General features: G+C 35.6%; 1 protein-coding gene across 2 annotated transcripts in view; it reads left to right on the forward strand.

Annotated features, from left to right (window-relative positions):
• Window positions 1-12,473, forward strand: part of LOC121322327 (activin receptor type-2A) — a 44,186-nt gene that overhangs the window by 2,640 nt on the left and 29,073 nt on the right. The gene's annotated exons all lie outside the window — the stretch shown is intronic.

Genomic DNA, 12,473 nt, shown 5'->3' on the forward strand with positions numbered 1-12,473 from the left:
GCATATTGCAATAACCGTAACTGTTAGTTAGCCTCAGCGTTCAGTAGAATGCGTTTTGTTTAACATTATACTGTAAAACAAAATCGGTAACGCTAAATTGTTATCTGACCTCAGACTAATGGCACATAGTGTATTTTACTTGTTTTCAAGTTGAATTCTAAAGGAGAAAGCCAAAGAAAAAGCTGTTACAAAATTGATCAGAAACATAATCTTGACTGAAGCCGCTTTATTGTAATAACCCCGTTTTTTTAAATTGATTTAAAGTAACGTTTTTATTTCAAGGCTTTATATGTGTGTGTGTGTGTGTGTGTGTGTATGTATGTATGTATGTGTGTGTGTGTGTGTGTGTGTGTATATATATATATATATATAATATATATATATATATATATATATATATATATATATATATATTATTACAGACAATATTATATAATGTGTGTGTGTGTGTGTGTGTGTGTGTTGAGAGAGATTGATGAAAAATTCAGGTTTCAAGTGAACTGGTGAGAAGTTACCATTTCAGGCTAGTATAAGAAGCGAAAACAAACATGATTTCTCGGTGGTCTTGTTGCATTTTAGGTTACAGTTTGGGTTAAATGATATGTTTAAAATGTTCAAAAATGGGGAGCTTCCCTTACAGAAACAACAGCCAGACCAGTGTATTATCAGTGGTCTTGATCTGCTTTTCCTATTTAGAATACAGCAGTATGTTGTGAAATGGCGAGCAAAGCCAGGTTAGCCCGTAAAAACACGCACTACTTGTAAGGACGGTGGAGAGATCTCATGGTAAAACTGTATTCTGATCCCATTGACGTTAATATCTCGTGTAAGTGCACAGCGATGACACAGGATCTTAATATTAATTATTCCTGAGCAATTTGACGTTGACTAACTCCCAATGTATTAAGTTGCTTTGTAATTAAGAGCTAAAAGTATGAGGCAAAAAAAAAAAAACACGTTAAGAACATCGGCGAATGATTTTGGTAGAAAATAATACAATTTGCTCCTTAATAATGTATTTTTTAAAACTTATATAATTTTATGATTTTATATGGAAAACAATATGATATTCTGAAATGTCACCGAAGAGTATTAATTTCATTGTGTTCAACCATTGTATCAGAAAGGCCCCATGATAAACCCTGAAGCTTATACATTAAACATTGAAATGTTATGTTAATATGGGGGTGGGGAATACTAAAATGTATGATAACAGTATTCTATATCAGGAGGTATTACAGTACATGGCACTGTGTTGGACACTTAAGGCAGGATACTTAATACGGAGAAAAATCACAGCGTCATGTAGCCACTGTAGATGTATTGCTTTTTATTATTATTATTATTATTATTATTATTATTATTATTATTATTATTATTATTATCAGTTCTGATCATTTTGGCCCTAAAAAGTAACCCTAAATAACATACACATTAATTTTGTTACTGTTGTTCACCTAGGGGCAGTTACTGTACATTAAGTAATTTGTTTTCTGAAGTTCTACCAAGCCTGTGCCTGAAGAATGTTATAGTATATAGACTCTGGGACTAGCTGGTGGTTTAACATCCTGGACATTATCATTTCTGCTACAGGGTCCACATCTAATGTTGACTCTACAATTATATCTCAATGTTGTTCCTTAAAATGAAACCCTGCAATGAATTTGCTGGTTAAACAGTCACTCAAGTGAAATAATGATAATTGGGATACAAATACTGTTGAGAATGCTCAAGTGCAACGAATCATATAGGGATGTTGACTGCAGACATACATAAAATAAAATAAGTTGTTCCATTTTAAATAGAGGTTACAGTATTACCTTTTGTACTAGACAATAATACACACAAGTCTATACAATTAATGTTTTTTGTAATAGTTGTACAATATAAACCCTGTGTACTGCAAAAATAAATACAGTACATTTGTAATCTCTTTTTGTTTTTGGTACAGTAAGAAATATACAGTAGTGCACCATTTTTTTATAGAAAAATGGTACAGAACATGTACTGTATATTTGGCATTAGGGTTTTTTTTATTTATTTATATATTTATTTTATTTTAATTACCATACTGGGTTAAAGTATTTTAGGGTGCAAATGTGGCACTTGATGCTAACTTACTGTTAAGTGCTTAACAATGATTTGACAGTTTTTAGAATTGTGCAGTGTACCCCAGTTTGAGTTGCAAGCTGTTGTGCTAATCCTGTATATCTTTCCTTTTTAAATCTAATACAAAATGGTCAGTCAGGGTTGTCCTTAGAAGTCAGGGTCCAGGATGTCACAGTACCACTTATCTTTGAGCTGCATTTGCTCTAGGGCCAAACTCTTGTAGTTAATATCTTAAATGGAACTTGTTTTTATTTATTGTGTTCATTTAGCAGCATATTTTGATTTTTTTAAACAATGTTTTTTTGTATATTTTCAATTTAATTAGTCACCAAACCTTGATGTGCAAGATGAAAAAGACTGATAAAAAGCATATCGAATGCCATGTTAAAAACTGGGCTTTTTGTTTTGTTTCTTTTATTAGTTTCTAAGCTTATTGTACCTCTTGAGAAAGCACTATTTTAAATGCTGGCTGTACACTGCAGAGCACTGTTCCGAGACACTAAAGCTTAATTGAAGACATTGTATTATTAAAAAAAATATGAACAAGTGTTATGCCTTTAAACTGTTCATGAGATATACCGATTCTACTGTTCTGTAAATTCAGTTGTGCAATTGGATTGAATTAGTAGTTCTACCCACTCAAACTCTTGATTTCAGTGCCTACTATACACTCACTTGGTTTGTGTTTGTGTAATTGCAAGCAAAGAGCACAGTCTTTTATGTTTTAAAGAAAAACTGGACGATGAACAGTGAATCCTGAAATGTGCACATCAGGATATATGTGTGTATATATGTGTGTGTGTGTATTAAACTTGAGTTCCTCTTAGCCAGGGAAGGTGAATGAAAGTCTGTCTTGACAACATATGTCTTGGCTAAAGTATTGTAACTGGTTCAGTAAATCCTCAGGACAATCATCATAATGCTACAGTTCAGCCAAAGATTTAAGGATTCTGTATTGGACAAAAATGGTTTTAGTTAAACATATAGGCTGAGCTGGTCAGTTGGACTTTGTATTGCTGCTGTATTGTGGATAAGCCATTTACTTCAGAAAATTGACTACTTTTTGGTTATGGTTGAATAGTGTTTCCCAAATTGGCAAGTGCTGTGAACACAAACGTCACATGTATTTCCATTGTAAGCCAACTATGTTGCTGAGAGGGATTTCATAAGGTTTATACTTCTGACAGATCTGGACTGCATTAGCTGCAAACTACTGTAAAATTAATCTTACTTTGTATTGTAGCTGTACAGTTAACTCTGAATTGAGGTACATTCAATTGATTTAAAAAGCAGTGGTTCTAAATACAGAGAATTTAAATTTGTGTACCAAGGTTGTGAACGCCTTGCAATGCACGCAAGCCTCTGTAGTGCTACAATATTTTCTTAGTCATAACAATCATTTTTAGTTTTTTGAGTAATTTGACGCCATTTTGGATCAATTGAATAGACCACATTATCTTTTTTGTAATGGTGGGAGTGTTTTCGCTTGTTATTGTTTTTTTAGGGTTTTTTTGTACAAAGTTCTGCAAAAAAACAAGCATGCACCTGCTTAATATGAAGCTGCCCAGCTGAAGGCTGTTTAGGTTTTTCCAGGAAAAAACGTCCAAACCTTACAGCATGCTTTTTATTTTGAATGCATTTCTTTCTTTCTTTATTTTGAGTGACCTGCATGTCATGTACAGTACAAGTTGATTTACACAATTGATACAGCCAGCAAACTTACAGTCTTGCAGTAGTTGTGTGTGCAGAGTTGGGATCAAGTCATGTTTTTCAATTCCATTTGTAATTCCTTTTTAAAATCAATGTAAATTCATTTGAATTGATATTTTAGAGACCTAATAATTGTTATGATTGTTCATTTCTAAAAGAGCTTTAAACTGACCTTAAAGTTATAAGTGTAAAACATTGTCGAATGTTAACAATGAAAAGAAAAAAAATTGCAGGGTCATAATTGAAACAGTTGTAGCAACACGTGAGGATGTATAAAGCTTGTACTTTTTTAATTTAAGTAATGCGTTGCCACTGTGAGAAGGTTGTTTTAAAATAATACAGTTAATTGCAATTTAGATCAGTGATGTGATGGAATCGATTAAAAGGGAATTGGAATTGGGAATTGATTTAAAAAAAAAAAAAAAAAAAAAAAAAAAATATCAAAATGGAATTGGAATTGACCACAACCCTGTTTGTGTGTTTAATTTTTTTTGACTGTTCCTTGAAGCATTGCTGTAGATGGCTTTTAGATGAGAGTTTGGCATCCTAAAAGCAGAAGACTGCCAAAAATGGTGTGTGCCAGTTCTACAAATGTTCAAAATGTTTTCCACTTGGCAGATGGCTTTGCTGTGCATTACTTTTTATGTAAATAAGAACACTTGTTTGAGTAGCCTACATAACATTGCAACAGCTCTCATCACTGAGAGTCCTATCATGAAGGAGATCTGTATCTGATCACAGCTACCATCTGTCTAAACTGTCCAATTACATTCTTTAAAGATTTGGTGTTAATTTTTTTTTTTTTTACAGGAAAGAGTCATGCTTGTCACATGCTATAGAAATCACAGACAAGAGAGCATTAATAACCGCATCTATAGACTAGCACCAAACCTGCCTCCACAAGTGATTTTTCTAAATAGACCCTAGACTGAGGGGCTGCATTTAAAAAGAGACGTGTCTTCAGTCTACATTTTATGTAAATTTTTCAACAGATCCTGACCTTTTTGTTGGTTGGCTCCAGCCCTTTGGGCAGATGGCAGGGTAGGAAGACCCTGTGCTATTGTGCATTTATCATCATTTGCTTTGATACTTTTGAAAGCCAGAATACTGGGAGTTAACATAGAAATATAACTAATTATCTCAAAAACACAAAATTTGAGAAATAAAGAAATGATTAGTGATCCAGTGGAGTAGCTACTGTATTTGTATTTATTGACAACTAAATTAGTCATGGCCTAATGCTTCAAACAGTCTGAGTTCAGTGAGCGTTATTACCTTTACTTTTTATAATATGTTTTAATAAACCTGGTGTGTTTTTACTGTAATTTGCAAAATCTACAACTATCTCTGACTAATATTTATAGATTTGTCAATTAAAAATAACAGATAAAAAATAACTTACACTGTAGGCATAATGTAATGAAATTCATCTGACATGTTTCATTACTGTAGGATTTTTCTCTTAAAAGGAAAGTCAAATTCACTTCACTAGAAAAGTATAAGCTGCAACACAATTGAGTTAGGAAATTTGCAAGTCTTTAATAAGAAAACTACAGTATTATTAATTAATTCAGTGTCTTTATTGCAGCAATAAAGCACTTGAAACACAAAAACAATATTTCACTTGTTATAGTATATATATATATATATATATATATATATTATATAATATATATGATTAAATTGTACTACACTAACATACAGTTGAAGTACTGCAGTATGGTCTGGAAACACTGCTTTGTTTCTATGATTTCTGTTTCTGGAGAAAACGATGTTTTTTTTGTTTTTGTTTTTTTTTTCAAACCCCACAACTTGGTACTGGTGAACAGCTGTCCTTTTTAAATACAAAAACTGTACCATACTGAATGGATCCTGCTACTGTAAATGTTAATTTAGATGGTATTGAACTATAACGCTGAAATCCCCCTCATCTGCCATGGATAGTAAAACAGTCCTTTAGCAACTAGAATGATTTTCACTTTATCTGGCCTACATGCAGTAGAGCTTTAAAGACTAGAATAACTGTTGTTCTCATAATATACTGCAGTAGCCTATCTTACAGTAAACTAATATAAGTTACTAATATATATATATTGATTGCAAAACCTAATACACATACAACTGTATAAGTCTATGGTGGGAAAGTTGTTGTTTCTCCTTACTTAGTACTGCCTGTCCCCTCCAGCATTACACAAATATACAGACGGTTACATAAGCACAGAACAATGGGGACTAGGCTGTGTATGCTACTGTACTGTAATTAAAGTTGTGGTTGAAGTACAGTATGAGGTGGAAAGATCAGCATCATGATTACATATTTGATCTTCAGGATTTACAACAGAAAGAAATAGAAAGCGAATGTTTCCATAGAGTCAGGAATGCCTGTTTCTCTTCATACTGTAAGTGCAAGACTTGCTGGGTCTGCATTTAATACCCTACGTTTGCAGTGACTGGTAAGCACTTTAAGGGGCAAGTTCAGCATGGAAGTGGGGGTCTTGGTCTCAGTTCAGCTGCTCTTACATGGCATAAGGCAACCCCTGCTCAACGGAGGAAGCTGGTAGTCAATGAAGTGCAAAAGCAGGAGGAGAGGATGAGGAGTGTAAAGGTCGTTTCCAGGCCAAGCAGGGAGAATGGATGAGATGGGAGAATGTGGAACAACGCAAGATCTACTGGCAAGGCCTAGGATCAGTTTCCTCATCAGATCAACATATGATGTTCTCCCATCACCACAGAACCTAAACCTCTGTGTGGGTGAGGATCCCTCATGTCCTTTATGTTCATCACCTGAAACATTAAGGCACATTTTGACAGGATGTAAGGTGGGCCTTGGCTAAGGACGATTTATTGGCACCGTGACCAGGTGCTGCAATTTTTTGGCAATAGCATTACACACAAAAGACAATACTCCTCTGTCCAGGAGAGCAACCACCAAGAAAAGGGTCTTAAAACCAAGCCTCGCCTAGGACAACAGAAAGTTGCTAGAGACTGGAAAATGCTGGCAGATGTTGGTCAACGGCTTATTTTTCCACCTGAGATTGCCACCACTAACCTTCGACCAGGCATTGTCTTGTTCATCTGGTAGAGTTAACAGTGCCATTGGAAGATGCTGTGGATGAGGCGTATGAGAGGAAGAAACTTCGGTATACTCAACTAGCTGCTGAAGTGGAACAGCGAGGATGGAGGGTCCGGGTTTATCCAGTGGAGGTGGGTTGTCGAGGATTTGTGGCATTCTCTACGACCCGGTTTCTCAGAGATCTCGGGTTCAGTGACCAAGAGTTGCATCGCACAGTGAAGAACTTATCTGACGCAGCAGAAAGGAGCAGCAACTGGCTGTGGTTGAGACGGAAAGATTCTAGCTGGGGATCTCAAGCACAATCGAAAGAAAGCAACGCTGATGTACAGGTAAGTAAGCTGGGATGAGTTTAATGGGGAACAGATGGACGTCAGCATCACTGTCGAGCCCTCTTGAGATATCGTGGTCTAGTTGACGAAACACCGAGGATGGAAGTTGCCCACTTGTAGACCCCAGAGATGGATCCTATTTAGCGCAATCCAGATGGTTGTCATGCTGATGCACTGGGGAGTCGACACGTTGATCCCCAGAGCCAGCATCGCAGCCGTTGTGTGTGCTGATGTGCTGGGGAGGCAAAATAAGCTGATCCCTGGAGCTAGCATTACACTTCAGCCATCAACGCCAGGTAGAAGGATAGCTACATAAGCACTGTCAAACTATGTTTTTGATGGTGCTTATCTTGCCGAGAGCCGAGTTGAAATGAGCATGAAGTTTTAACACCTACTCTTATGTGATGGAAATCATGTACTGGGATGTTTTGTTAATTGTTACTCAACGCTGCAGGGGAACTGTTGCCACAGCTCATATAGTATCTCACATGCCATAAGAGATGTGCCTTCATAATTAATACAACATATTTACACTGTCATATCCTCATATCACGGAGACCATAGGAGGTACATTACTGACTTTATATCTACGGGGTTATACACTGCAGGTTAATGTGTGAAAAACCTTGGCATTAGCCTGTGACAAAATGGTGACTTTTAGGTTTCTGGATGATAGGGACATCTTGCTTTGAAATACTGTCTTCATATTAGATATACAGTTGCATTATATGATTCCCTCAATCCAGTTTTATTACTGGTTTGTGAACAGACTGACTTATGTGGTGACATCAGGCCAGGAAGGAGTAGCACACACAGAGACAGACTGGAGTATGAAGCCGCTGCAGCACGCTTTATTAATAAAATGTTTAAATAAAACACTTATACAAAACAAAAAGGCACGTTGGTCAAAACAGATAGACAAACAGACACAGAACACACACGTATCGCACCAGTATAAACCCAGCACGGATAGCAAGTGTAATGATTTAGCTTCTCTCTCACTCACGTCTGTTTCTGCCACTAAACACACTCCCCGATCAGCCAAAGCTGTGGGTTTATATACATGTGATCGTCTACAAACTAATAATAAATTAATCAATCTGGAAACGGTCATGTTCTGCATGCGTTTAGCATGGATGGGAAAGTTTATCCCAAAAACAACAATAACAAGTTATTGTGTTTTATATAAATCAAAAATACATTTTAAATAATAAGACAACAAATACAAAATAATACACATGGGGGGGATGTGTACCCTGTCACGGTGTTTTCAAGTAAAAAAAAATGAACCTCCATGCTTGCAATGCAAAGAACTCTGGAACCAGGCTGTAGACTTGTTCCAGTTTTGCTCAGCATATTTTCTCTAAATAATAAATGTAAAGTAAAGCTCAGGGGAGTGGAACTGAATCTGATTATGGGTGAATCGATCCACATGTTAATGTGTGTTCCAGCTTCTGAACCTAAAATTTCACAGTGAGTTTTAAGACGAGAGCAAGGTTAAGTACAGTACTATACTGTGTACTGTATTCTTAATTGTAATTTTTATCAGATGCTCTCACAGTATTTTGAGCATTTACAGTGTCTATTTTTTGCAAACACTGTAGAGATGAGGTGTCAGGAACATTGGCATTAACTGAGTCTTGGCTCAAACTGCTCCTTTACAGTAGCAGTCGTGGGTCACATGCTTGAGCTTTGTATGCTGGTTAAAGTGGCTGCTGCTCTGGCAAACTGAGGTGGGGGTGGGGATTTGCAAAGTACATTTAACAGCAAGGATTCCGTTTTCCTGGAGAGGGTTGCATGTCCAGGGACTGTATTATGAGGACTAGAACTGTACAGTAGTTGCTGCCTCCGTGAGAATGTATATAATGGTACTTCCTCTATATAAGCTGGCTTACACTAACATAAATTTTGCCACTGAGTTATTTTCACCAGCATGTCATTTCCTTTGTGATTGCTAAAGCTTAATCCATAGACCTAGAACATTGTTGCTGTTGCCATCAAAAAGTAATATTAAGTTACAAAATATTAAGAAAAAGCAATATTATAAAAATATCTTTTTGATCAAGATTTAAAAATAACAGCTGAGGGTGAATCTCTAATAGAAGACGGTATAGAGTTCCAGAGTGTGGGAGCATTAAAACAAAAAGCAGCATCAACCATCCTTTTATGATTCGCCATCGGAATACACAGGAGGCCAGCATCAGCACATCTAAGAATGCATTCTGGCTGATATGGAATTAGCATGTCATTCAAGTAGTCTGCAGCTAATGCATTGAATGCTTTAAATACTCGTAATAAAACTTTCAAATCAATCCTATAAAACACTGAGTTATTCAAATGAAATATTGTTTAAAATTGGAGTGATTGACTATTTTTATCTTGTGGTTGTGTAACAAAATGTGAACAATACTGGTGAAGGGTTTTATTGTACTGTGATAATACTCTTTACATCAGTATTGTACCTTACAAGATTTCACATACTGTGCTATAGCAATGTATCATAACAATTAGCAGTTGTAAAATATATTTTGCAAACAGTTATTGATTTGTTTAATTTATGTTAGGCTTTCAAATTTCAAAACATTGTGAAAAATCACCACACCTGTACAGTATGCATTGGAAAATTATGTTAGACAACAGATCATGTTTTCAAACATTCAGCTTGAAGCATGCAAGTAAACCTTTAGCAATCTCATTCTTTTGTATAGTACTGTATGGTGTGAAATTACAATATACTGTACATGCATGTTTCATGGTCTGCTCCATATTGTAAAGGTGCACATGCTTCCATAGCCCCTCCCAAATCCAGTAACTTTTCAGTACCTGTTTGTTACTGTCATTACTATTTACAAGTAATAATATAATTTTTTCTACGGTGTAGTACTTGTCATAAACTATGACGACGTAATACATTTTAGTGAAAGTTTCTTAATGTACTGGAGCCCCAGAAGAAAGGACTGAGTGTGATTAGTGTGCCTTGCAGATGTTGTTTTATATGCTACAGAGGCTTCCTGAAGCAGACTCCAGTCTAGACAGTGTGGCTGCGCTCTACTCCTGCTTTGATCCTTGATTAAAACTGGTCATCGTACATTTATCATATTCTCGTTTTAAGTCTCACAAGACTTTTAACTTTGGCCTGTTTTTTGTGTGCTCATATGTTTTATTTATTTTTTTCCATTTTTGTATTTCAAATGTTTTGGACAGTAAAAAATAAAATAGACTTAGTTATTGATTACATTATAAACTTGGATGAAACAAATTAATATAAATCGAGACTGATGGACTGCTAAACATTCCACCACTGATTGAAGTATCAGTTTCCATTCCTGCATTCTATTGTTAGAATGCATTTGTGGAAAATTTCCTAAAGGTGAAGTTGGACAGTAATAACATTAGTTGGAACAAAATTAGGATCCTGGTTTAGGTCTCACAAAGCTTGGCAATTCAATACCTGTTCATTTTTTGTTTCCACAAGCCTTGCCATTGTAAAGTACAGTGAAAAAACACCCAATGAGCGAGCTTAGGCTCTTTCTCTCCTCTTTAAGTTTTAACCAACATTTAGAAATCTATTCTCTTAGACCTTATTAGCACCAGCAGTATTATCACTGCCCCTGCTTTTCTTCTTTTGAAGATCCTTTTGGTTCTTTGTTTGTATTTTATACTTTGGTTTGAAAAATATAGGCCTAGTATTTCAACTGCATGGGAAATACTGTATGGGATTCTCACTAGAATTTTTTTTTTTTTCATAGCCTCTTTGCTTCAGACCCGTAATCTCTACCTCTTGTACATTTTTAGTTCCTTAATATACTGTATCTGCCAATTTGTGTGTATTTACAAATAAGCAACTCATACTCTAAAAGTATAATATTATTCAAAGCTGTCCAGGCACTGGGTTTCTTGTTAGACCTAGTAAACTTGTTCTGTTATATAAATTGTATTAGTTTACTTTTAAAGAACTGACAGCAATGACATATCCTATTGTATAAAACACCACTGCAGTATCTGCTGTGACAGGGTGATAAGGGAAATAAATCCCTGATGCACTTTTTGTCGTAGCAGATTCAGTCAAGTTTACAGAGACATCAGTTAGCAGCATCGGACGATATTTTTTCTTTGCAAACAAATGCTTTGTCAATTTCAGTTAGCAGTAATGTTCTGTAGGGGTGTAGATTGTGATTAATTTCCTTAACCTTTGAACTTTAATAAGTTAGGCCCTACATGTCTGTCTATGTTGGGCATGGATTTATTTTCTGCAGTAAATTTCTTCCTGCAAGTTAGATACTGACAGAGCCATTTCTCCATGATTTGCAGTGCAGTAAATACAAATACAGTGAGTAGAGCCAGGGTATGAAATTGAGGATTCATGAGTGAAACATGCAGATGGTGAGTTCCTGCAATAAATATTGTTGAATTTGAGTTCAGAAACTATGTACGAGTGACTCAGAGTGTACAAATAAATGAAACTATGACTGCTGATTGATAGTGACGGGGACAATGAAATGCTAAATTTGTAACTGCAGGGTAGAGTAAAAGAATGCAGTGTTAACAAAAAAAAAAAGTAGGGCGTATTCATTTTTTTTTTGTTTTTTTTTTTTTGCCAAAATATTTTAGCAGCACATTTCCATACTACAATATTTTAATAAATGGTCAGGTCACATTTAATCTTGAAAGAAAATGTTGCATTGATACAAAATATGATGGAATTGCAGTTTTGTAGAATACATCCACAAGAACATGGTGAGCACAGTCCAGTATCATTTCACAGCAATGGCCATTGCCAGTAATCCTCTAGTCATCAAGTGTGTACTGTACGTGTAATAATTAGTTTTGTTGTGTTTATAAACAAATTACTATATAGAGATACTGTAAGTACTATACTTTTGTCACACTCAGACCTAAAATGAAACACACATTAAGTTTGCTTCCATCGATCTAAACAGTGGCTGATCTAAATGCTGCCATCATTTAAATCACCATTAAAATGGGCAGTAAAATATGAACCTTCATTTTTTCAGATTTTTACAGAGATCAATCAACCAAAGGACTAATACACACTGTTGGATTATGTCCATAGCCTTGGGCACTTCATTCATTATTTAAACAGTGGTGGTATTTACATCAGTCACTGTTTAGATCAGCTGAATAGACCCCATTGTCTTAATGCTAACACATGCCATGACAGCTGTAAAAAAAATCTTGATGCACTATTCTAAGTTGTGTATTTCTGTAACTTCTGGTAAGCTTTGTGCTGT

The sequence above is a fragment of the Polyodon spathula genome, chromosome 10, assembly GCF_017654505.1.
Source record: "Polyodon spathula isolate WHYD16114869_AA chromosome 10, ASM1765450v1, whole genome shotgun sequence".
NCBI classification, from domain to species: Eukaryota; Metazoa; Chordata; class Actinopteri; order Acipenseriformes; family Polyodontidae; genus Polyodon; species Polyodon spathula.